We start from the raw sequence: 24,431 nt of genomic DNA, 5'->3' as shown, positions 1-24,431 counted from the left end.
AACATTTGTCAAAACTCACCAAACTGTACACTTAAAATCTGTATATTTTATTGTATATAAAGTGTACCTTCATAAAATTAACTAATAAAAAGGGGAAAGACAAGCCCTTATATTTGCAGTGCTCTTTTCTGTTCACAGTGCATTTTCCCACCTCTCATCTCACAACCACCTCACAACAGCCCTGTGAACTCAGTGAGGTATGGCTGGGGACACTGTCTCCATTTTATAGGAGAGAAAACTGAGACTGAGAAGCAGCAGCCTCAGCCACCTGTGCCAGGTACTGGAAGCATCTCTATGGTCATAGGACCTGAAGAGCATAGAGTCCACCTCTCACTTGTCAGACAGACACACTGTGGCTCAGAGGGACAGGAACTTGTGAGTCCTACAGTGAATCAGGGGGCAGGATAGGGACTAGGGTCCTGGACCCCTGGTTCCTAGCTCCATGTGCTCCCTCACCCACTGCACTTTTGCTCCCCTCCCTCCTCTCTCAGGCCAGGGCCTGCTCCTGCTGCCCGGGCTGCCCTCAGATCCCTCTGGGGGCTCCAAGCCTGACTTCCTCAAGCTAAGCCCCAAATCCCAGTTCTGCACTCTTCCCTAGGTGAATTCTGGGCTCCTCAGGCCCTGCTCTCAGCTAGTTGTCAACCCTCTCCGGGGTTCTAATGAATTCATCCACAGGGTCGTTTCTTATGAAAGAATTCCCAGCGTTATTCCACCCAAGGACATCTGCCACAATTGAAAGAGTAAGAATTTATTAATCAAAGAAAAAATTAAAATAAAAGATCATTTTCCACCTACAAGATTGTCAGATGTCATTGAGGTCTCTCCCAATGGGGCTTTTTCTATTAGCCTACATTGTTGGAAACACCTCACAGAGTAAATATGTGGATTTTTTTTTATTCACAGAATTATGTGAGTAAATTATGTGTTACATCTGTGGGAAATAACTGTAAGACAGAGCTGCTAAACTATGAAAGACCTAACAGTCAAACTTCTTTTATCTTAGGTATTGGCATATCCCACCAATCTGCGCTATTCTAGGCTGTGATAGCTTAGGAGTGAACATGATTTGAATTTATGCATGTTTAGAGGTTGTCTCAAATTCAGAACCAGGTAAATCCATCTACTCTGACCTTAAACATGGCCCTAAAGTAAAATACTTGAAGAAAATGGCTCCCAAAGATTACAGGTGGGGAGTTTTTGAAGTATGTTCATATCCAGTTGGAGATCAAAGAAAGTCAACTAAAAAAGTTGTGGATTGACTGATATGGCAACTGTGGATTGAGCAGAAGTTCTTTTTAAAAGGGCTGTCTTGAAGATTATGACTCAAACATTGGAGGAACTAAGGTGATTGGCAGTAGAAGGAATCAGAGCATGCGAAATTCCTTTTTTTTTTATTTTTGGCTGCGCTGGGTCTTCGTTGCTGTGCGCAGGCTTTCTCTAGTTGTGGTGAGTGGGGGCTACTCTTCATTGTGGTGCGCGGGCTTCTCATTGTGGTAGCTTCTCTTGCTGCGGAGCACGGGCTCTAGGCACACGGGCTTCAGTAGTTGCAGCACGCGGCCTCAGTAGTTGTGGCACGCAGGCCCTAGAGCATGCAGGCTTCAGTAGTTGTGGCGCACGGGCTTAGTTGCTCCATGGCATGTGGGATCTTCCTGGACCAGGGATCAAACCCCTGTCCCCTGCATTGGCAGGTGGTTTCTTAAACCATAGCACCACAAGGGAAGTCCTGAGTTTCCTTAAATAAAAATTTATTGACTTTTAAAAAAAGATTGTCAGATGTCTAGAAGATGAATAATATCCAGTGCTGCCAAGGGTAAGAGAAAAATGGGCACACTCATACATTGCTGGTGGGAGTGTAAATTTTTATGGTAATTTAGCAATACCTAAAAAAATTTTAAATGTGGATTCTCTGACCCAGCAATTCCAACTTCAAGGTGTCTATCCTGCAGAAATACTCACACAGGTGAACAAAAATATTTACCCATTAGAGTGAAAAACTAGAAACAATCTAAATGTTACTATGGGAGATTAATTAGAATATGGAACCCTATAGAACTTTTTTCACATAACATATTGAGGAAAACTGTCTTGTAAATTGATAACTGTCTTATTGTTTTTAATGGCCACTAGTATTCCATAGTCTGTATGAGCAATAATCAATTGAACCACTCCCTTACAAATAGGCATCTGGGTTGTATCCAGATGTTTTACAAGAGCAACAGCTCTCTAGGAAAGGAAGTGAAAATGTTAAATTTAATTGTAGTGGACTTCCCTGGTGGTGCAGTGGTTAAGAATCCGCCTGCTAATGCAGGAGACATGGGTTCAAGCCCTGGTCCGGGAAGATCCCACATGCCACAGAGCAACTAAGCCTGTGCACCACAACTACTGAATCTACACTCTAGGGCCTGCAAGCCACAACTACTGAGCCCACGTGCCACAACTACTGAAGCCCGCATGCCTAGAGCCCGTGCTCCGCAACAAGAGAAGCCACCACAATGAGAAGCCCATGCACTGCAAAGAAGAATAGGCCACGTTTGCCACAACTAGAGAAAGCCTGCGCGCAGCAACAAAGACCCAATGCAGCCAAAAATAAATAAATAAATAAATAAATAAATAAATAAAAGACTTGACCTTTAAAAAAAAAATTTAATTGTAGTAAACTGAACTGACCCAAACTGAAATATGGACAGTACCAGATTGGCAAATTTTAAAAATAATTCTAATAATTATACAAAAAGATGCTAATATCACTAATCATTAGGGAAATGTGAATTATAACCACAATAAGATACCTTTTCACACCCATTAGAATGACTATTATAAAAAATTGTTGGTGAGGATGTGGAGAAATTAGAACCCTTGTGCACTGCTGGTAGTATTGTAAAATAGTGCAGCCAATATGGAAAATAGCATGGTGGTTCCTCAAAAAAATTAAAAATAGAATTACAATATGATCCAGCAATTCCACTTTTGGGATACCCAAAAGAAATTAAAGCAGGAACATCATACTCAATGGTGAAAAGCTGAAAGCATTTCCTCTAAGATCAGGAACAAGACAAGGAAGCCCACTCTCACCACCTTTATTCAACATATTATTGGAAGTCTTAGCCACAGCAATCAGACAAGAAAAAGAAATGAAAGGAATCCAAATTGGAAAGGAAGAAGTAAAACTGTCACTGTTTGCAGATGACATGCTACAATACATAGAAGATCCTAAAGATGCCACCAGAAAACTACTAGAACTCATCAATGAATTGGTAAAGTTGCAGGATACAAAATTAATACACATAAATCTGTTACATTTCTATACACTAACAACAAACTATCAGAAAGAGAAATTAAGGAAACAATCCCATTTACCATCACATCAAAAAGAATAAAATACCTAGGAATAAACCTACCTAAGAAAGTAAAACACCTGTACTTGGAAAACCATAAGACACTGATGAAAGAAATTGAAGACAACACGAACAAATGGAAAGATATACCATGTTCTTGGATTGAAAGAAATAATATTGTTAAAAATGATTATACTACCCAAGGCAATCTACAAATTCAATGCAATCCTATCAATGCCATTTTTCACAGAACTAGAATAAATAATTTTAAAATTTGTATGGAAACACAAGAGACACTAAATAGCAAAAACAATCTTGAGAAAGAAGAACAGAGCTGGAGGAATCACCCTCCCTGACTTCAGGCTATACTACAAAACTACAGTAATCAAAACAGTATGGTACTGGCACAAAAACAGACACATACATCAATGGAACAGAATAGAGACCAGAAATAAACCCATGCACTTATGGCCAATTAATCTACGACAAAGGAGGCAAGAACATACAATGGAGAAAAGACAGTCTCTTCAATAAGTGGTGCTAGGAAAACTGGACAGCTACATGTAAAAGAATGAAATTAGAACATTCTCTAACACCATATACAAAAATAAACTCAAAATGGATTAAAGACCTAAATGTAAGACTGGAAACCACAGAACTCCTAGAGGAACACTCTGACATAAATCGTAGCAATATTTTTTTGGATCTGTCTCCTAAGCAAGGAAAATAAAAGCAAAAATAAACAAATGGGACCTAATTAAACTTAAAAGCTTTTACACTGCAAAGGAAACCTACTGAATGGGAGAAAATATTTTCAAACAATATGACCAATAAGGGGTTAATATCCAAAATATATAAACAGCTCATACAACTCAACATCAATAAAAACAAACAACCTGATTTAAAAATGGGCAGAAGACCTGAATAGACATTTTCCTTCAGTCCATGGGCTCCCTTCATCCTCTCTGGCATCTTGCTACTGACCCCCTCTTCCCATATTTCCAAATGAGCCAGACTTAGCTTCTAACTGGGGCCCAAAGTCTAGATGGCCTGTGGGTGGAGGGACAGACGGGAGATTCCTGGGAGTTCTGCTCAGCTCAGGAGACTTGGCTCTTTCTCTATGACTTTTAGCAGGGCCCATACGTTCAACCTGATCACATAATGAGTTTGGTGCTCTTGTAGGCCAATAAATCACATACTCCCCTCTCAGAAGGTACACAATTTAGGTGATAACCTCAGTCATGCCAACATACCCCCACTGCAAAAATGTTTAAGGGAGCAGAGTTTCTAATTCTGTTATCACAGCTCCCTGATTACACACGTGTCACAAAGCCATCACAGCTACCTCACCTAGGAGCCCAGAGCTGAAGTCTTGCCAAAGCTGGCTTACCATCCCCAGGAAGATAACTGGTCTGCATTTCCAAATCTGCTCACCTAGGTTGCAACTCTCAGCTTTTTTCAAAGATCTGGAAATTCCAAAATCTGGCTTGACTGTGAGCTCTGGAAAGTCCGCTAGAGATGGCATGACTCATCCTCCACCTTTCACAAATGGGACACTGAGGCCCAGTGAGGCTACGTGACTCAGCTAGAACCAAAACTTGGACCTTCTGCCCCCATGTTGCCTCATTGATGCCTGCCCCATTTCACACTTCAGCTAGTTTCTGGACCCATGGAGTCAGCCTTTGAAATGCCTTTTCTAGTGTTTTCCTCACCCCTTCCCCCGCAGCCTCCCAGACCATCATCTCTCCCTAGATTGCTGCTATGGACTCTTGTGGTCTCTCTCCTCCAAGTCTCTCCTTCCTTCAGTCCATCCTGGACCTGTTGTGCCAGGTCACTCTAACCCAAAAATTGTCAGGGGCTCCCCCTTCCTGCCAAAGAAAACCCAAAAGCCTTGACCTGGTGTTCAAGGCCCATCACCATCTGATGCTAACTTGCTAAGAGCTTCCCATCCCCCTCAGTCTCCCCTCCCAACAGACCCTAAATCTAGCCCAAATCAACTGGTTGCTGTTCCCAGTATCTCCCTTCTGCTCCTGCATTTGGTCATGCTATTTCCTCCACTGAGTTTGCAGGACCGCCCTGCCCACTGCCCACCTGTCACCTCCACCTGTCCAAACTACATTCCCACAAGGCTTGGCTCAAATGTCCTCTCACCCCAAGAAGCCTCCCCATACTCCATTCCCAATGGAAATAATTGCTCCCACCTCAAGACCCTGCGATGGATGGACCTGAAACCTTAGGTATTTATGTATCTGTTTTCTCTCCTAACAGGATATAAACCTTCTCAAAAACAGAATACATATTGATTTGTCTGTATGTTTCCCACAGGCCCAGTATGGTGCTTTTTATTCATTGATTAATGTTTTTATTAATAATTTACTGAACAGAGTTTTGGAGTCCAAGAGACCTGAGCATGAGTCCAAGCTCTATCACTTGCTAGTAGTATGATCTTGAGCAAGGTACTTAACCATTCTGAGCCTCAGGTTTTCTCCTCTGCAAAATGAGGATAATAAGACCTAGTTCACAATGTTATTGTAATGATTAATGAGGTGACATATGGTCATAGCACAATGACATAGCACAATGCCTGGCACATAGTAAGTATTCAATTAATAAAGCAATACTACTACTAACAAAAATAAACATAGCTCCTGCTATGTGCCTGGAATTGTGGAGAATGCTGGGGATACAGAGATAAAGAAAACTAGGCCCATGCCTTTGAAAACTCAGAGACTAGTGGGGAAGCAGACAACAAGGAAACATCTGACCTCCATATCATACAGGGTGAGAAGTGCTATGACAAAGACACCCATAGGGTGTTCTAGAGCTTCCAGAAAGGGCATTGAATTGGGGCTGTGCCCTGGGAGGCAGGGGCTCAGGGAAAGCTCCCCAGAAGAGTGGTGTGAGCAGTGTTTGGAAAGACCAATGATAATGATCCAGGGGAAAGGGGCAAAATGGGCAAGCGGGGCAGAAGGCAGAGCATGAGATAGGAGCACAGAGCAAGTCGGAGCACCACAGCACCCTTCACACAGCTGGTACTTGATAAGTATTTGACAAATAAGAGGCAGCCTGGGGTGAAGGGCACAGCCATGGGATTCTCTGCCAACAGTCATGGCATGTGACCTTGGGTAAGTCTCATCCCTGCCCTGAGCTCACTATCCTCAGGTGATCCATTCCCTGATACCAAGGTTTGGGAAGGAAAACTGAGCTTTGGTTGGTGCTCCCTTGTTCCTCCAGCTGCGTCATGTAAGGGCATGTTTTCACCTGCTCAATTCAGGAGGAGTTTGGCCTAAGAGGCTGGCACCACCCTCTTTAGGTCACATCTGTTTCTGAAGCAAGAAACACTAATCATCTTACGAGCATTGTCACACCCTCTTCCTGGGAAATTTTCCTTTTCACAGCTGGGGTGGGGAGCCCAAAGACTCCAGCGAGCTACCTGGCCTCAGATTCTATCCACAGGACACCTGGGGTGGAGTGGGGGCAATCACAGAATTCAAGGCAAAAATAGGCAGCTTCAGTGAGTATAATTTTTGTTAATCTGGTAAGAAACAAATAAACTACATTTTAAAACAATTCTTTTGAATAGAAAAGTACTGATTTATATAAAACTGGTCAATTTTGTCAATGCAGTATTTTCTTCCAATTTTATTGAGATACAATTGGTATAACATTGTGTAAATTTAAGGTGTACAATGTGATGATGTGATACATGTATATATTGCAAAATGATAACCACATAAGGTTAGTAAACACTTCCATCACCTCACACAATGACCTTTTTTTGGTGAGAACATTTAAGATCTACTCTCTTAGTAACTTTCAAACATATAACAGAGTATTTTTAACTATAGTTCAATTCAATATTAAATTAGTTACTTCATTAAAAAAGTCATTTGATGAAAAAAATCCATCTGAATTATTTGCGTCATGTAACCCCAAAGATCTGGTCATTCTTTGCATTTTTAATTGGTTCAGTATTGTGTATGGTCCTAGAGAAGAGGTGATAGACCAGATCTCCACCACAGCGCACATTAACGATTGACAAACTCGAGAGCAGCAACCTGAACATCCAGCTGCTCCAAGAAGGGAGGGGAGGGAAGATGGGGAGAGGGCAGGTGTACGAGTTGCTTATGGCTTCTCTAACAAATTATCACAAACTTAGTGGCTTACAACAACACACAAATTTGATTCAAGCGATAGAAATCTAGTCTAAGCTTAAGTAAGGGAAAACACAACAAGCAAAAATCAAAAAAAGTGTGAGTAACATATTTGTATATTCAACACAATTGTGAGGACAATGGGGAGCTGGGTTTATGCATGACTGCATCCAGAAACCCAAATGATGTCAAGACTTCCTCATTCTAACTTTGTGCCTCATCTCTGCTTCTTCTATGTTGACTGTCAAACTGTAGCTGAGCATTCCCATCTAGCTATTGATCACTATTGAAAAGTATTTTTAAGTCATCCAGGATCCAAAAATAAGCACTGCTAACAGTTTTCCTTCCAGGTTTTATGTATGTTATTGTACACACATATGACACGTCCTAATGAGTGTGCTCACATGCACATGCACACACACATACACAAGCATACATAATTATTTAGGGAGCATTTATTGTGTACATACGGCTTTGTAGGCTACTTTTGTTACTTAGCACTTTTTTATGAAGATTTTCCTTGCTATTAAATTTTATCTGAAAGTGGGGAAAACCACACATCTATTCTTACAATTTTAACTCCAAGGTCAGAAGTCTGAAATCAGTTTCACTGGGCTGAAATTAAGTAGGGCTGCACTGCCTCCATAGGCTCTAGGAGAGAATCTGTTTGCTTGCTTTTTCCAGCTTCTAGAACTACATGCCCATGGCCCCTTTTACCACCTTCAAAGCCTTCTTTGTCAAGTCTTCCTCTGTCTCTCTCTTACGAGAACACCTGTGATGACATTGGGCCCACACAGACAATCCAGGATAATCTCCCCATCTCAAAATTCTTTTAACACATCGGCAAAGTCCCATATAAGGAAACATCCACAGGTTCTAGGGATTCAGACATAAATGTTTTGGGGGACCATTATTCAGCCTCCCACCACAGGGAAGCCACCAGCAGCTGACAGGAGGAGACACGTCTCACACTCAGGCCCAGTGAGGAGGAGGCAGCCAAGCCAGTTACTGGACTAGAGTCACATCCCACACTCTTCTGGAAGGTCATGAGTTGAAACTCTTGACCACCATCCAATCTCATGGGTTTGTGGTTTAAATTAACTCTCCCATGGACCCCCACCTTACATTTAAAGCAGAAACTCATGGAGGGGAGTCTCAGAGCCTGGTAAACTTTGCTGCCCCCTCACTCCTGCAAAGGGCCCCTTCCTCCTCCTAGGGTTCCTCACAACACCAACTGAAAACCACCCATGAAGCCCACCGCCCTTGATTTTAGACACTACTCATCTGACAGAGCTCTCTTTCCCTGCCCACTTCATAGGTGACTCTCACCAGCCTGCCCTGAAAAACATTCTACACATAGCTCAACACTGGGGAGTCCAAAGATAATCAGATACGGTCCTCATCTCACTGGAGAGATGTCACTCACATAACTCACTGTTCCTTCCTCAACAGTTTTACTTCTGCCTGGAACGCCCTGCCCTTTAATAATAATATGAATGATAATACTGACACTGCCATGCTAATATCATGGCAGCTACTCACCATGTGCTAGGCACTGGGCTAGGCATTTTTCAATATATTGGCTAGTTTAATTTTCACAAGAATCCTATATAAGGTGAGATCTATTACCGGGTTTCACAGATGAAGAAACTGAGATTCACAGAAGTGAGGTAAATGGCCCAAAATCAGAAGTCGTAAGAGGCAAAGCTGGAATCTGCATTTATATCTGAGTCTGTGCCTTTGGCATAACCATGATTCAAGTCTTACTAACTTACCTCACCCAGCAAGGATTCTACCCTTATTCTGGAGTCCCAAAGCCAGATAATAATATTAATAATAAATAACCTGATTTTAAATTTTGGCAAAGGACCTAAATAGACGTTTTTTCTAAAGAAGACATACAGATTACAACCAGGTATATAATGATGCTCAGCATCACTAATCATCAGGGAAAAGAAAATCAAAATCACAATGAGATATCAACTCACACCTGTTGGGATGGCTGAGTCTAAAGTTTGTATGCAGGCAAAAGACACAGAATAGCCAACACAGTGTTAAAAGTGAAGAACAAAGTTGGAGGACTGACACTATCCAACTTCAAAATTTATTATAAAGCTACAGTAATCAAAACAGCATGATATTGGCAAAAGAACAGACAAATAGATCAATGGAATGGAATAGAGCTCCCAGAAATAGACCCACATAAACATAGTCAACTGGGGACTTCCCTGGTGGTCCAGTGGGTAAGACTCTGCACTCCCAATGCAGGGGTCCCTGGGTTCAATCCCTGGTTGGGGAACTAGATCCTGCATGCCGCAATGCAACTAAAATCCTGCATGCCACAACTAAGACCCGGAGCAGCCAAAATAAATAAATAAATAAATTTTTTTTTTTAAAAAAACATAGTTAACTGATCTTTGACAAAGGAGCAAAGGCAGTACTATAGAGAAAGACAGTCTTTTCAACAAATGATGCTGGAAAACTGGACACATATACAAAAAAATTAATCTAGACACAAAACTTACACCCTTCACAAAAATTAACTCAAAATGGATCATAGAACTAAATAAATGTAAAATGCAGAACAATAAAACTCCTAGAAGGCAACACAGGAAAAAACCTAGGTAACCTTCAGTATGGTGATGACTTTTTAGATACAACAATACAGGTACAATCCATGGAAGAAATAATTGATAAGCTGGACTTCATTAAAATTAAAAACTTTTTCTCTGAGAAAGACACTGTCAAGAGAATGTGGAGACAAGCCACAGACTAGGAGAAAATATCTGCAAAAGACACATCTGATGAAGGGCTGTTATCCGAAATATGCAAGGAACTCATAAAACTCAACAGTAAGAAAATGAACAACTCAATTTAAAATAAGCCAAAGACATAAACAGACACCTCACCAAAGAAAATGTACAGATGGAAAATAGCATATGAAAAGATGTCCAACATTATATGTCATAAGGGAATTGCACATTTTTTTAAATGGTGCTAAAAAAAAAGAATGCAGGGTGTCAGCCCCACCCCAGACCCGTTGGATCAGAAGCCCACGCACCATAAAGAAATATCCTTCATGCCTCAACAAAGATCCTGCATGCTGCAACTAAGACTGGACCCAGCCAAAAATAATAATAATAATAATAAATAAATAAATAAATAAGAAGCTGCATTAACAAATCCCAGGTGACATGGTCACATGAAGGTATGGGAAGCACTGAGTTAGAGGAAGGCACAGTTGGGACACTGGCACTGCTTCCTGCTCATTAGACTAATAAAAGTTACTTCTACTTGACTAAAAAAATTAAATTTAATTAAATTGTAAAATAATAAAACAAATGGTGCTGGGAAAATTAGACATCCTTACACACACACAAAAATGAAGTTCAATCTGAACCTCACATCTTATATAAAAATTAACTATCATAGATGTAATTGTAAAATGTAAAACTACAAAACTTTAAAACATAGGAGAAAGTCTTCAAGATCTAGAGCTAGGCAAAGAGTTCTTATACTTGACACCTAAAGCACAATACCAAGTGTTGGAGAGGATATAGAACAATTGGAACTCTCATATATTGCTTGTGGGAATGTAAAATGGTACAGCCACTCTGGAAAACAATTTGTCATTTTCTTATAAAGTTAAACATATAATTAACATGTGCCCCAGCAATCCCATTCATAGCTATTTACTCAAATAAAATGCAAACCTACATTCACACAAAAACCAGTACATGCCAAAAATTGGAAACGATGTCCCTCAACTGGGGAACGGATAAACAAATAATACTATAACCATAAATGGATTATTATTCATCAGTAAAAAATAACAAATTACTGATTCATGCAACAACACTGATGAATCTCAAATGTATTTTGCTAAATGAAAGAAGTCAGAGTCAAAAGGCTGCATACTGTATTATTTCATTTATATACATTCTGGAAAACACAAAACTTTAGCAATGGAGAACTGATTGCCAGGGGTTAAGGGTGGCAGGGGTTACCACAAACTGACAAAATGAGGGAATTTGTGGGGATGATGGAAATTTTCTGTATCTTGATTGTGTGGTAGTTACATGACTCTGCATTTGTCAAAATTCATAGAACTAAACACCAGTGAAAGATCTATGATTTACAATAAAGTGTGAATTAATAAACTACCATTTCTTTACAGTGTAATAAAGGAAAAATCCCCCAGGTGGTTCCAATATGCAATCAAGGTTAAGAACCATAGCCCAAGACAGTGATTTTCCCACACATGTGTGTACATAGATCCCCTAGGGCTACCTTTTCTTCCCAGGCTTCTCAAGAGAAGTCCAGGCTCCCCTCCCACCCCAGTGGGTCATTAACAAAGGCTCACTGAGTCGTAAAAAGTGACCCACGAATGCCTCAGAATGAAAGTGTAGGTTGACTGAACTAGGAATATTTCATCTGGAGAAAAGGAGACTCGAAACACAAGGTTATTGGGCTTCCCTGGTGGCGCAGTGGTTGAGAATCTGCCTGCCAATGCAGGGGACACGGGTTCAAGCCCTGGTCTGGGAGGATCCCACATGCCGCGGAGCAACTGGGTCTGTGAGCCACAATTACTGAGGCTGTGCGTCTGGAGCCTGTGTCCGCAACAAGAGAGGCCGCGATAATGAGAGGCCCGCGCACCGCGATGAAGAGCAGCCCCCACTTGCCGCAACTAGAGAAAGCCCTTGCACAGAAACGAAGACCCAACACAACCATAAATAAATAAATAAATAAACCCAAAGTTTAAAAAAAAAAAACACCATACACAAAAATAAACTCAAAATGGATTCGAGACCTAAATGTAAGACCAGACACTATAAAACTCTTAGTGGAAAACATAGGAAGAACACTCTTTGACATCAATCACAGCAAGAACTTTTTTGATCCACCTCCTAGAGTAATGGAAATAAAAACAAAAATAAACAAATGGGACCTAATGAAACTTAAAAGCTTTTGCACAGCAAAGGAAACCATAAACAAGACGAAAAGACAACCCTCAGAATGGGAGAAAATATTTGCAAACGAATCAACAGACAAAGGATTAATCTCCAAAATACATAAACAGCTCATTCAGCTCAATATTAAAGAAACAAACAACCCAATCCAAAAATGGGCAGAAGACCTAAATAGACATTTCTCCAAAGAAGACATACAGATGGCCAAGAAGCACATGAAAAGCTGCTCAACATCTCTAATTATTAGAGAAATGCAAATCAAAACTACAATGAGGTATCACCTCACACCAGTTAGAATGGGCATCATCAGAAAATCTACAAACAACAAATGCTGGAGAGGGTGTGGAGAAAAGGGAACCCTCTTGCACTGTTGGTGGGAATGTAAATCGATACAGCCACTATGGAGAACAGTATGGAGGTTCCTTAAAAAACTAAAAATAGATTTACCATATGATCCAGCAATCCCACTACTGGGCGTATACCCAGAGAAAACCATAATTCAAAAAGACACATGCACCCCAATGTTCATTGCAGCACTATTTACAATAGCCAGGTCATGGAAGCAACCTAAATGCCCATTGACAGACGAATGGTTAAAGAAGTTGTGGTACATATATACAATGGAATATTACTCAGCCATAAAAAGGAACGAAATTGAGTCATTTGCTGAGACGTGGATAGATCTAGAGACTGTCATACAGAGTGAAGTAAGTCAGAAAGAGAAAAACAGATATCGTATATTAATGCATGTATGTGGAACCTAGAAAAATGGTACAGATGAGCCGGTTTGCAGGGCAGAAGTTGAGACACAGATGTAGAGAACAGACATATGGACACCAAGCGGGGAAAACTGTGGTGGGGTGGGGATGGTGGTGTGCTGAATTGGGCGATTGGGATTGACATGTATACACTGATGTGTATAAAATTGATGACTAACAAGAACCTGCAGTATAAAAAACAAACAAAACAACTAATACTAAACTTTCATTGGGTTATTTGTATGGAAATATGTTAATATAAATGTTTCAGACATTACATGAAATTTCTAAAAATCTTATATGTTCTGGTATAACGTTATAAGTCATAATTCTAGTTATTACTTTAAAATGTATATCTCAGAAATTAAAAAAAAAACACATAAGGTTATTGTCTTCAGGTATTTGAAGGGTGATCAGGTGGAAAAAACAGAAGTTTTTTGTGTTTCTAGTGGGAAGACAGGAAACAATGTGTGGCAAGGGCACAGAGCCCAATATAAGGAAGAGATTTCCAACAACCAGTTAATCTGCAAATAGAATGGGATGCCTCGTGGAAGGAGTGAACTTCTCAGCCTCAGGGACTAAACAATAGAAGTGGATTGACCACTTATCTAAGATTTCATACAGGGGATTCCAGCACTGGGTGAAAGATTAGAATCAATGGCCTCTTAGTTCTAGATCAATTCTAAAATTCATGAATTCCCAAGCACTGCACAGTGGAAGCTGAATTCCCCTAGACTCTTTAGCTGAGTAAAATTTGAGAGATACTATAAGGTCCTACCTGCCCCAAATCTCTCCTCTGCCTGAAATTCCCTTTTACTTCCACAAACACTAAATAGTGCTCAAGTGGAAGGTACTGTGTGGAAAAAGTGTTCCTGGGGAGATAAAAAGAGGAAGAAGATATGGCCCAGTTCCCCAACTGGCTACCTCATCCCCCAGGATCTCAGATTAAACGTCACTTCTGGGAAGCCTCCCACTCCTCCTAAAATCTGGCTTATATCCTCCTCATGTGTCTTTAGCCCTGGGTACTTCTCACAGCGCCTGTTCTCCTCATTTGACTGTGAAGTCTGTGAGGACAGGGAATAAACATACACATAAAAATAAACACCCAGAATATCTAAAGAGTTCTTACGTTCATACTCTTTTTCTGGAAAACTCTCCACAGGCTTTAAGAGCAACCTGAAGACTAAGCCCTGCCTTTTCATGGCCCCACTGCATATATGCTAGTATCTTATATAGACCAAATAGCTAATAAAAAAGATAGAATGAAAGCAATGTCATCTAAGGGGCAAGAGGGGCCTAGGGCTCCTAGAGTTTTGCAGGAAGAAGGAAAGACCAGATTATTTCCTCCAATTTGCCTCTTTTTCAGAGACCTTATAAGAAGGAACCTAGCAGAAATTTCTGGAAAGTCCATATGTATAAGGTGAGGGTTAGGGTTTAGAGCCCCTATCCTTTCTAACATAACACACTGCCATCATCTTAAAAGCACAGCAAAGAAACAATATCATTTGTAACTATCTGAAACGTAATAGAACTTGAAATAGGATATTCAATTAAATTATCTATTTAAATTGTGAAGCCACACCTTGGTCACAGTTCTATTTGTTGAATGACAGTGTGCAAATTTAGACATTTTCCACCAAGATAAAAGCTAAAAGCAAAGAGGGCTACAGCTCCGCCTTGTAGTGAGACCCAGCATTGTGCTGAGATGGTTCCTCTCAAGACTATTCAGTGGCTGTACCTTGTCTGGGTGTGGAGTCACTGGAGAGGGATGGGGATCCTCAGAAGCTAAGAACTAGAGTAAACAACAGACATGACCAGGAATCAGGAGACCCTGTTCTGGGATTGAAGTCCTGGAGGCCTCCCTTCTTCCTAACATACTTCAGGCAAGATCAGGACCACCTAGATCAGAAAGAGTGAAGGTGAATGAAATGGGGGAAGACAGGAGGAATAGTATAATACCACTGATGTTCCCAGGTGGTGATGTGAGCTGGTATTGATTATCTATGAGCCTCAGGCCTTCTTGAAAAATAAGTTAACCTTTTGGGACTTCCCTGGTGGTAAAGTGTTAAGACTCCTCACTTCCACTGTGGGGGGCGTGGATGCAATCCCTGGTTGGTTGCCCGCATGCTGTGCGGTGCAACAAAAAAAAAAAAAAAAAAGGAAGAAAAATAAGTCAACCTTTTTCTCTATAAAACTGCCTGATCGCAGAAGCAAGGATCACCAGCCACAGATGGCCAATTGTCTTCATCTCAAGTGTCAACGTCAGTTAAATGGTAGTAGCTAGTTAGAATATTGTGTTAAGTAGGATTCTGAGGTAGAGTTTGAGTTCAGTGGAAAGAAGGTCATTAATAATTAACATCTGTGTCAGATACAGGAGGGAGGAGTAACAATACACCTCTCCTAGGGAAGGTTCTGTTGCTGTAGATCTCTATGTAGCTCTAACTTCTGAGTCTGTTTTTCTCGTTATAAAATGAGGATAATTATGCCTCCTAGGCTTACTTCACAAAAAGAAGACCATGGATTTGAAAGGTCTTGAAAGATCTAAGAATATATGTATGAGATGATACAAGTATTTCAGTTGACTTTCCTGGATGAGCAAGAGAACTGATGACTCCAGAGTTGCTAGTTGCCTTTCTCAACCTGAACACCACTGAAGGAGCTGAAGCACATTGTTTGAAAACTGTTAGGGGCTCAACCAGATCATAACACTAAGCCAAACAAATTGGTTAAGGTGAGGTCTAAAGAGTTTAAATCATTAGCTGTGAAACTGGTGCTGCAATATTTTCAGGGCCAGAGAATGGAATAAAATGATATCAAACAGGGCTTCCCTGGTGGCGCAGTGGTTGAGAATCTGCCTGCCAATGCAGGGGACACGGGTTCGAGTCCTGGTCTGGGAAGATCCCACATGCCACGGGGCAACTAGGCCCATGAGCCACAACTACTGAGCCTGCGCATCTGGAGCCTGTGCCCCGCAACAAGAGAGGCCACGGCAGTGAAAGGCCCGCACACCGTGATGAAGAGTGGCCCCCGCTTGCCGCAACTAGAGAAAGCCCTCGCACAGAAATGAAGACCCAACACAGCCAAAAAAAGAATAAATAAATAAATAAATTTAAATTAAAAAAAAATGATATCAAACAGAATCATTGAAAGACCCTTAGATTAATTCACACAACAATTACTTATTAAGGATCCACTCATTTGCTGATTTTACATATATTTATTGAGTACCTACTATGTGCCAGTTCTGTGTTAAGCCTAGGGATAGAGTCGAGGATAAAACAGTTAGGTACCTGTCCAGCTGGAGGTACAACCTAGTGGGAAAGGCTGTAATAAATAAATTACCATTAAAATGATAAGTGTTGTGAAAATAGCTGCTCCTTCTAAGCTGAGGATGATGGCTATAGAAGATTGTCCTATGCTGCTATTCAGTAAAAATTAAATCTATGTTTCTTCTCTCTGTCGCCATCATGGACATATAGACAGGTAAGATCTTAGTAGTTAAGAACAAAGATTTGTATTCAGGACACAACTGAGTTCAATGTTTGCTTCTGTGATTCACTAGTTGTGTAACCTCCAGCAAGCTATACCACAAGGTGTCCAGACTTTGACGTGCATACAAAACTTTGGGGCATCCAGACTTCACCACAGCCTCTGTCTCCCAGTGGGAAACAAGGGAATGGTGAGAGGGCTGCCATGAAGATTAGGTGAAACAATATAATGTAAGATGCTTATAACGATCTCCAGCACTCGGTGAGCACTCAATGAATGGAAAATAATATTCTTATTATTCCTTTATTTAGTCTCTGTCCTACCAAACTTGAGTCATCTGAAGGCTTATGTGTGTGTGTATGTGGTTGCTTTGTTTTGATTTTTGCTACGTGTGCACAATTGGATAGAAAAGAGCCCTTGCACATAGGGCAAGTTCCTCGCAAGATGGTTTCTATTTCCAGAAGTATGTGGACCAGTGTAGACACATGCCTTGGGAGGCACGTGTTCACATGTTTTCAGCTGAGCAGTGTGTGCATGTGTATCTGTGTATATATAAAACATGATTTCCTTAGAAGACTTTGTTGTCAATGAACTAATTCAAAAGTTATTTCCTCTTAATCAGACTCCCTGACTTCAGACTATACTACAGAGCTACAGTAATCAAGACAATATGGTACTGGCACAAAAACAGAAATATAGATCAATGGAACAGGATAGAAAGCCCAGAGATAAGTCCACACACCTATGGTCAACTAATCTATGACAAAGGAGGCAAGGATATACAATGGAGAAAAGACAGTCTCTTCCATAAGTGGTGCTGGGAAAACCGGACAGCTACATGTAAAAGAATGAAATTAGAACACTCCCTAACACCATACACAAAAATGAACTCAAAATGGATTCAAGACCTAAATGTAAGACCGGACACTATAAAACTCTTAGAGGAAAACATAGGAAGAACACTCTTTGACATCAATCACAGCAAGATCTTTTTTGACCCACCTCCTAGAATAATGGAAATAAAAACAAAAATAAACAAATGGGACCTAATGAAACTTAAAAGCTTTTGCACAGCAAAGGAAACTACAAACAAGACAAAAAGACAACCCTCAGAATGGGAGAAAATATTTGCTAATGAATCAACGGACAAAGGATTAATCTCCAAAATATATAAACAGCTCATGCAGCTCAATATTAAAAAAACAAACAACCCAATCAAAAAATTGGCAGAAGACCTAAATAGACATTTCTCCAAAGAAGACATACAGATGGCCAAGAGGCATGTGAAAAGCTCTCAAAATCACTAATTATTAGAGAAATGCAAGTCAAAACTACAATGAGGTATCACCTCACACCGATTAGAATGGGCATCATCAGAAAATCTACAAACAACAAATGCTGGAGAGGGTGTGGAGAAAAGGGAATCCTCTTGCACTGTTGATGGGAATGTAAATTGATACAGCCACTATGGAGAACAGTATGGAGGTTCCTTAAAAAACTAAAAATAGAATTACTGTATGACCCAGCAATCCCACTACTGGGCATATACCCAGAGAAAACCGTAATTCAAAAAGACACATGCACCCCAATGTTCATTGCAGCACTATTTACAATAGCCAGGACATGGAAGCAACCTAAATGTCCATCAACAGACGAATGGATAAAGAAGATGTGGTACATATATACAATGGAATATTACTCAGCCATAAAAAGGAATGAAATTGGGTCATTTGTAGAGACGTGGATGGATCTAGAGACTGTCATACAGAGTGAAGTCAGAAAGAGAAAAACAAATATCGTATATTAACACATATATGTGGAATCTACAAAAATGGTACAGATGAACCAGTTTGCAAGGCAGAAATAGAGACACAGATGTAGAGAACAAATGTATGGACACCAAGGGGGGAAAACGGGGTAGGGGGTGGGATGAATTGGGAGATTGGGATTGACATATATACACTAATATGTATAAAATAGATAACTAATAAGAACCTGCTGTATAAAAATAAATAAATAAAATTCAAAAAAAATTTTTAAAAGTCATTTCCTCTTACTTATCATGATATCAACCAAGGTTAGTGACTGGCAAGATAATTAAAGATTGATTGCTGAAAGGGGCAGCTCTTGTTCTGATTGAAACCTCTTATTCTACCCAAATATCTCCTAGATATTGGAGATAAATGTGATGACTGGTTATAAACATTCTGGTCTATAGGTTGGTGTGGGTCACCAGACTGTAAATGTCACAAGGTCTCCCAGGTCCCCTGCCCAGCCTTCCCAGTCAGAGGTAGGAAGACTGATCTTCAGGTATCCCTTGTCTTGGGATACCCTTTCTGCTGCCCTTCCACAGGGGCCCACTCAAGCTCAGGAAGGCTAAATTCTAGGAGGCAGGACCCCTGAGTTCTGATCAGCCTCTGTAACCAACTCCCTTGACCATGCCGGGACTCCAGGGTCACTCCTGCAGAGTGGTCACAGTGTGATGCGATCGTTTCGTGCACCAGCGTTAAAGCCACACAAACTTGGGTTTAACTCTCAGTGCCTCCATCTCCCAGCTGGTAACTCAGTGATCTCCTCTTTCTGAGCCTCCATTTCCTAAACTATGAAACGTAAATTTAAAAAAATTAAAACCCACCAGGTTATTGGGGAAATTATTTAAGAACATGAAGGGAAAATCCTTAGCAAAGTACCTGACATAAGGTGATGTTCATTTAATAATTATAGCTAATATTTATTGAACATTTACTCTGGGCCTGTCTACACAGGCATCACCTCATTTAACCTTCATAACAACCCAGAGTGGTAGATATCATTATTATTATACCCATTTTACAGATGAGGAAACTGAGGCACTGGCCCAAGTTCACACAAGTAATAAGAGGGAAACCTAAGCCCAAGTACTCTAACTCTTACACTGTCATTTTCAATATTATCGTTATCAACAAAAATAATAACACCGAAAGGATTCCAGTGCCAAATGTGGAGGGAATTGCTCTTCCCTCAGATTCCCCGCAGATCCCTTTTATGTTCATGTTAATGTTCATCCTTTCTCCCTGCTTCATTTCCAGATTTTAGCTACCATTCATTTATTCACTCAACAGACATTCACTGAGCAGCTACTATGTGCCAGGCACTGTGCTTGGCCCTGAGGATACAGCACTGAACAAAACAGTCAAGGTCCCTGCCCTTAGGGAGCTGGGAACTGAAGAATAAGAGGAGGCAGTCATGCAGAAAACCAGAGGCCCTAAAGTGGGAATGAGCATGACTGGGATGAGCTAAGAAGTATCAGAAGGGCAGAGGGGCTGGAGAAGTGAGCGGGAGGAGATGGCCCCTGCCCCTCCCTGGACTCCAGTTCACAAGCTGATGGCACACACCTCCCTGGTGGTTCCCAGAGCCCCTGAATACAATATGTCCAAAACAGAAGTCATTACTTTTTCCAGCCAAATCCCCCTCCTCTTCCCCGAGCAGCCACTGCACAACTAAACATCCAGTGGCCCAAGCTAAAGACCTGTTAAACATCTCTTGAATTTGTCCTTTCTCAGTCGCCATGATCCTGCCTTGGTCCAGCCCTCATCATCACTCACCTGAGCTGTGAGACTGGCCCTTAACTGCCTCTTCACTTCCAACACCTCCCTCAGGCTGCTGCCAGAGATCTTCCAAAAACAAACGTGAACATATAACTCCCCCAGTGTAAAAACCCTCATGGTTCCTTTGTAGTCTCAGGATGAAGTCTAAACTCCTTGGCCTGGCAGATAACACCCTTCATAATGAGGTCTGAAGCCACATTTCCAGCCTTATCTCCCACTAGTCAGCCACATGTCTCAGAGCACCAGCCATATCTAATTACTTTTTCATACCACCAGGAACAGCACACTCTGTTCCCTCTGCTTAGAATTCCTCTTCTGTTCCTCTCTCCCTGAAGAACTACTATTCAACCTTTCAGATACAGCTCATCTCCTCACTACAACCTTCCCTGATTGCCTCCAGGCAGAACTATCCACCTCACTCTCCCAGGACCCATAGCACATGATATTTATAAGACAGCTATAGCATTCATCAAACATGTTCCTGATTATTTGGTTATATATCTATCTCCCCACCAGACTGAGCTCAGAAGGGCAGGGATCCTGCCCTGTTGAGCACAATGCCTAGTACACAACAGATGCTCAGTGAGTATTTGGTGAAAGAGTGAATTAAAAAATGATATAGCACAGAAAAAAAAAATCAATGAGTCCCTTAAGAACCAAATTTCCAAACTTGGTCTCATTAGCTCAAATCAAAAGTCTACAAGAAAGCCTGAAGCCTGAGAAGTAGCCAAAGCTAAATTTGTCTTGCCACCTGGAAATCACAGATTGTCAGGACTAACCAAAAAGACCAGGGAGATACTAAGGCCTCAAGACTAATGATTTATCCAAGGTCCCCCAGTCAGATGTCAAGAGAGCAGAACTAGAAGCCAAGACTCCTGCCTCCTAGTGTTGGAAGGGCCCATCCAAGCCAACCTCCATCCACAATTCAAAGATAAGGGAAGGGACTTCCTTGGTGGTCCAGTGGTTAAGAATTCGCCTTCCAGTGCAGGGGACGAGAGTTCGATCCCTAGTCGGGGAACTAAGATCCCACATGCGCAGGGCAACTAAACCCTCGCGCCTCAACTACTGAGCACACGCAATCTGGAGCCACACGCCACAACAAAAGATCCCGCATACCTCAAGGAAGATCCCACGTGCCACAACTAAGCCAACGCAGCCAAAAATAAAATAAATAAATAAACATTAAAAAAAAAAAAACACAAAGACAAGGGAAGCAATGTCATCTTGTACACAGGGTCTCCAAGAAGGTATCCCTAGCTCAAGGTGCCAAATATACAGTCAAGCTCTGCTGTTGCGTGAACTGTGTCCCACCAAAATTCATATGTGGAAGTCCTAACCTCCAGTAGCTCAGAATGTGACCTTATTTGGAGACAGGGTCTTTACAGAGGTAATCAAGTTAAAAGGAAAAAATGAGGTCATTAGGGTGGGTCCTAATCCAATATGACTGGTGCCCTTATAAAAAGGGGATGTTTGGACACAGACACATATACAGGGAGAACGCCATGAAAACATGAAGACGGCCATTTTATATACAAGACTTGAGCACCCCTGGATTTTGGTATCCGTGGTGGGGGCAGGGGCGGCCCTGGAACCAGTCCCCCATGGATATGAAGGGACAACTATACTTTGTTATGGCAGCCATAGCAAATTAACAGAAGCCCTCTAGAGCAGTGGTTCTCAAGGTGCAGTCTCCCAGTGGGAAACAAGGGAAAAGTAGAATCAGCATCACCTGGCATTTGTTAGACAGGCAAGACCTACCAACCAGAAACTCTGAGATGGGGACCTAGCAAACTATGTTTCAATAAGCCCTCCAGGTGACTTCTGATGCACACCAAACTTGAGAACCATGCTTAAGAGCTACTCTATCTATGCTGGGATGACTAATGTCCCCCCAAAATTCATGTCCACCAAGAACCTCAGAATGTCACCTTATTTGGAACTAGGGTCTTTGCAGATGCAATTAGTTAAGATGAGGTCATACTGGATTAGTGTGGGCCCTAAACCCAATGACTAGTATCCTTTTAAACAGAGAAAACAGAGACACAGACACAGAGGGAGAACACCATGTGACAACGGAGGCAGAGATTGGAATGATGTGTCTACAAGCCAAGGAATGCCAAGGATTACCAGGCGTCACCAGAAGCTAGGAGAGAAGCAAGGAAGGATTCCTCCCTAGAGCCTTCCATCCCTGCTAACACCTTGATTTCAGACTTCAACTCTCCAGAACTGTAAGAGAATAAGTTTCTGTTGTCTTAAGCCATCCAGTTTGTGGTAATTTGTTATAACAGCCCTCAGAAAATAATTTCATATTCAATACAAGAGTAACAAGCCACATGTGGCTATTTAAATTTAAGTTAGTTAAAATGAAATAAAATCAAAAACTCAGTTCCTCAGCTGCACTGGCCACATTTCAAGTGCTCAATAGCCACATGTGACTTGTGGCTACTGTATTTGACAGCACAAATATAGAACATTTCCATCAGAACTGAAAGTTCTATTGGATGCCACTGCCTTAGTGGCCCATGGGCTAAATCCAGCCCACCACTTGTTTTGCTATGGCCCACAAGCTTAGAATGGTTTTTACATTTTTAAATGGTTGGAAAATTAAAAGAAGAATAATATTCGGTGACATGTAAAAATTATATGAAGTTCAAATTTCAGTGTCTATCTGTAAAATGCTATTGGAATACAGCCACACCCATTCAGTTACATACTATGACTGTTTTTGTGCTACAACAGCTGAGTTGAGTAGTTGTGACAGAGATCATATGGCCCATAAAACAAAATATCTACTATCTGGCCTTTTTCAGAAAACGTTTGCCCTACTTTTTTCTAGAGCAAGTTTATGCTGCTCTAGAGGATAATGAAGAGTGACAGGAGAGGATATTGGAACAAATTGGCATGATGTTGAGCACAGAGGGACCCGCTTTGAGATGTCCATCGGTATATACTTCCCAGACCAGAGTAAAATCAAGGAGATCACATATTATCTTTTGTTTACATGCATATAGTATACATATAAATAATAGCCACATATACACACTCACACATGTACATTATACACAGTCACATACACACAGAATATGCTTAGAGAAGGGACTGGAGGAACATATATTGGGTGGGCCAAAAAAGTGCCTTCAGTTTTTTAAGTAAAAATAAAAGACACGTTTTTCATTTTCACCAAGAACTTTATTGAACAACATATTCACCCTTTTGTTCCACTACCTTCTGCCATTTTTCAGGCAACTTCATAATTCCATCTTCCCAAAACTTTTTATCTTTTTGAGCAAAGAACTGTTCCAGGTGTCTTTTACAGTCTTCCAGGGAATTGAAATTTTTTCCATTAAGAGAATTTTGTAAAGACCAAAATAAATGGAAATCCGAAGGTGCAATGTCTGGTGAATATGAGAGATGAATCAGAACTTCCCAGCCAAGCTGTAACAGTTTTTGTCTGGTCATCAAAGAAACATGCGGTCTTGCATTATCCTGATGGAAGATTATGCATTTTCTGTTGACTAATTCTGGACACTTTTCATCGAGTGCCGCTTTCAGTTGGTCTAATTGGGAGCAGTACTTGTTGGAATTAATCGTTTGATTTTCCGGAAGGAGCTCATAATAGAGGACTCCCTTCCAATCCTACCATAAACACAACTATATCACCTTTTTTGGATGAAAAACCCAGGCTTTAGTGTGGTTGATGGTGGTTCATTTCACTTGCCCCACGATATTTTCTGTTTCACATTGTTGTACACTTTTCATCGCCCGTCACAATTTGTTTTAAAAACAGAACGTTTTCGTTATGTTTCAGTAGAGAATCGCATGAGGAAATATGGTCAAGAAGTTTTTTTTCATTTAACTTATGTGGAACCCAAACATCAAAGCGATTCACATGACCAAGCTGGTGCAAATGATTTTCAGCACTTACCTGGATATCTTGAGTATGTCGACTATCTCCCGTATGGTACAACGTTGATTGTTCTCAATTATTGTTTCGATTTGATCGCTATCAACTTCAACTGGTCTACCCAACCGTGGAGCATCGTCCAGCGAGAAATCTCCAGCACGAAACTTCACCGACGACTTTTGACAGGTTCAATCAGTCACGTGCACCTTCTCCATACACTGCACAAATCTTTTT

General features: G+C 41.0%; 1 pseudogene; it reads left to right on the top strand.

Moving 5' to 3' along the window:
- Window positions 1-811: 811 nt before the first annotated feature.
- Window positions 812-957, top strand: LOC133076017 (small nucleolar RNA SNORA18; annotated as a pseudogene).
- The last annotated feature ends 23,474 nt before the right edge of the window (window positions 958-24,431 follow it).

Source organism: Eubalaena glacialis, chromosome 15 (assembly GCF_028564815.1).
Source record: "Eubalaena glacialis isolate mEubGla1 chromosome 15, mEubGla1.1.hap2.+ XY, whole genome shotgun sequence".
NCBI lineage: Eukaryota > Metazoa > Chordata > Mammalia > Artiodactyla > Balaenidae > Eubalaena > Eubalaena glacialis.
Note: the sequence above shows the minus strand (reverse complement) of the source record. Positions and strands in the feature narration are given on the sequence as shown.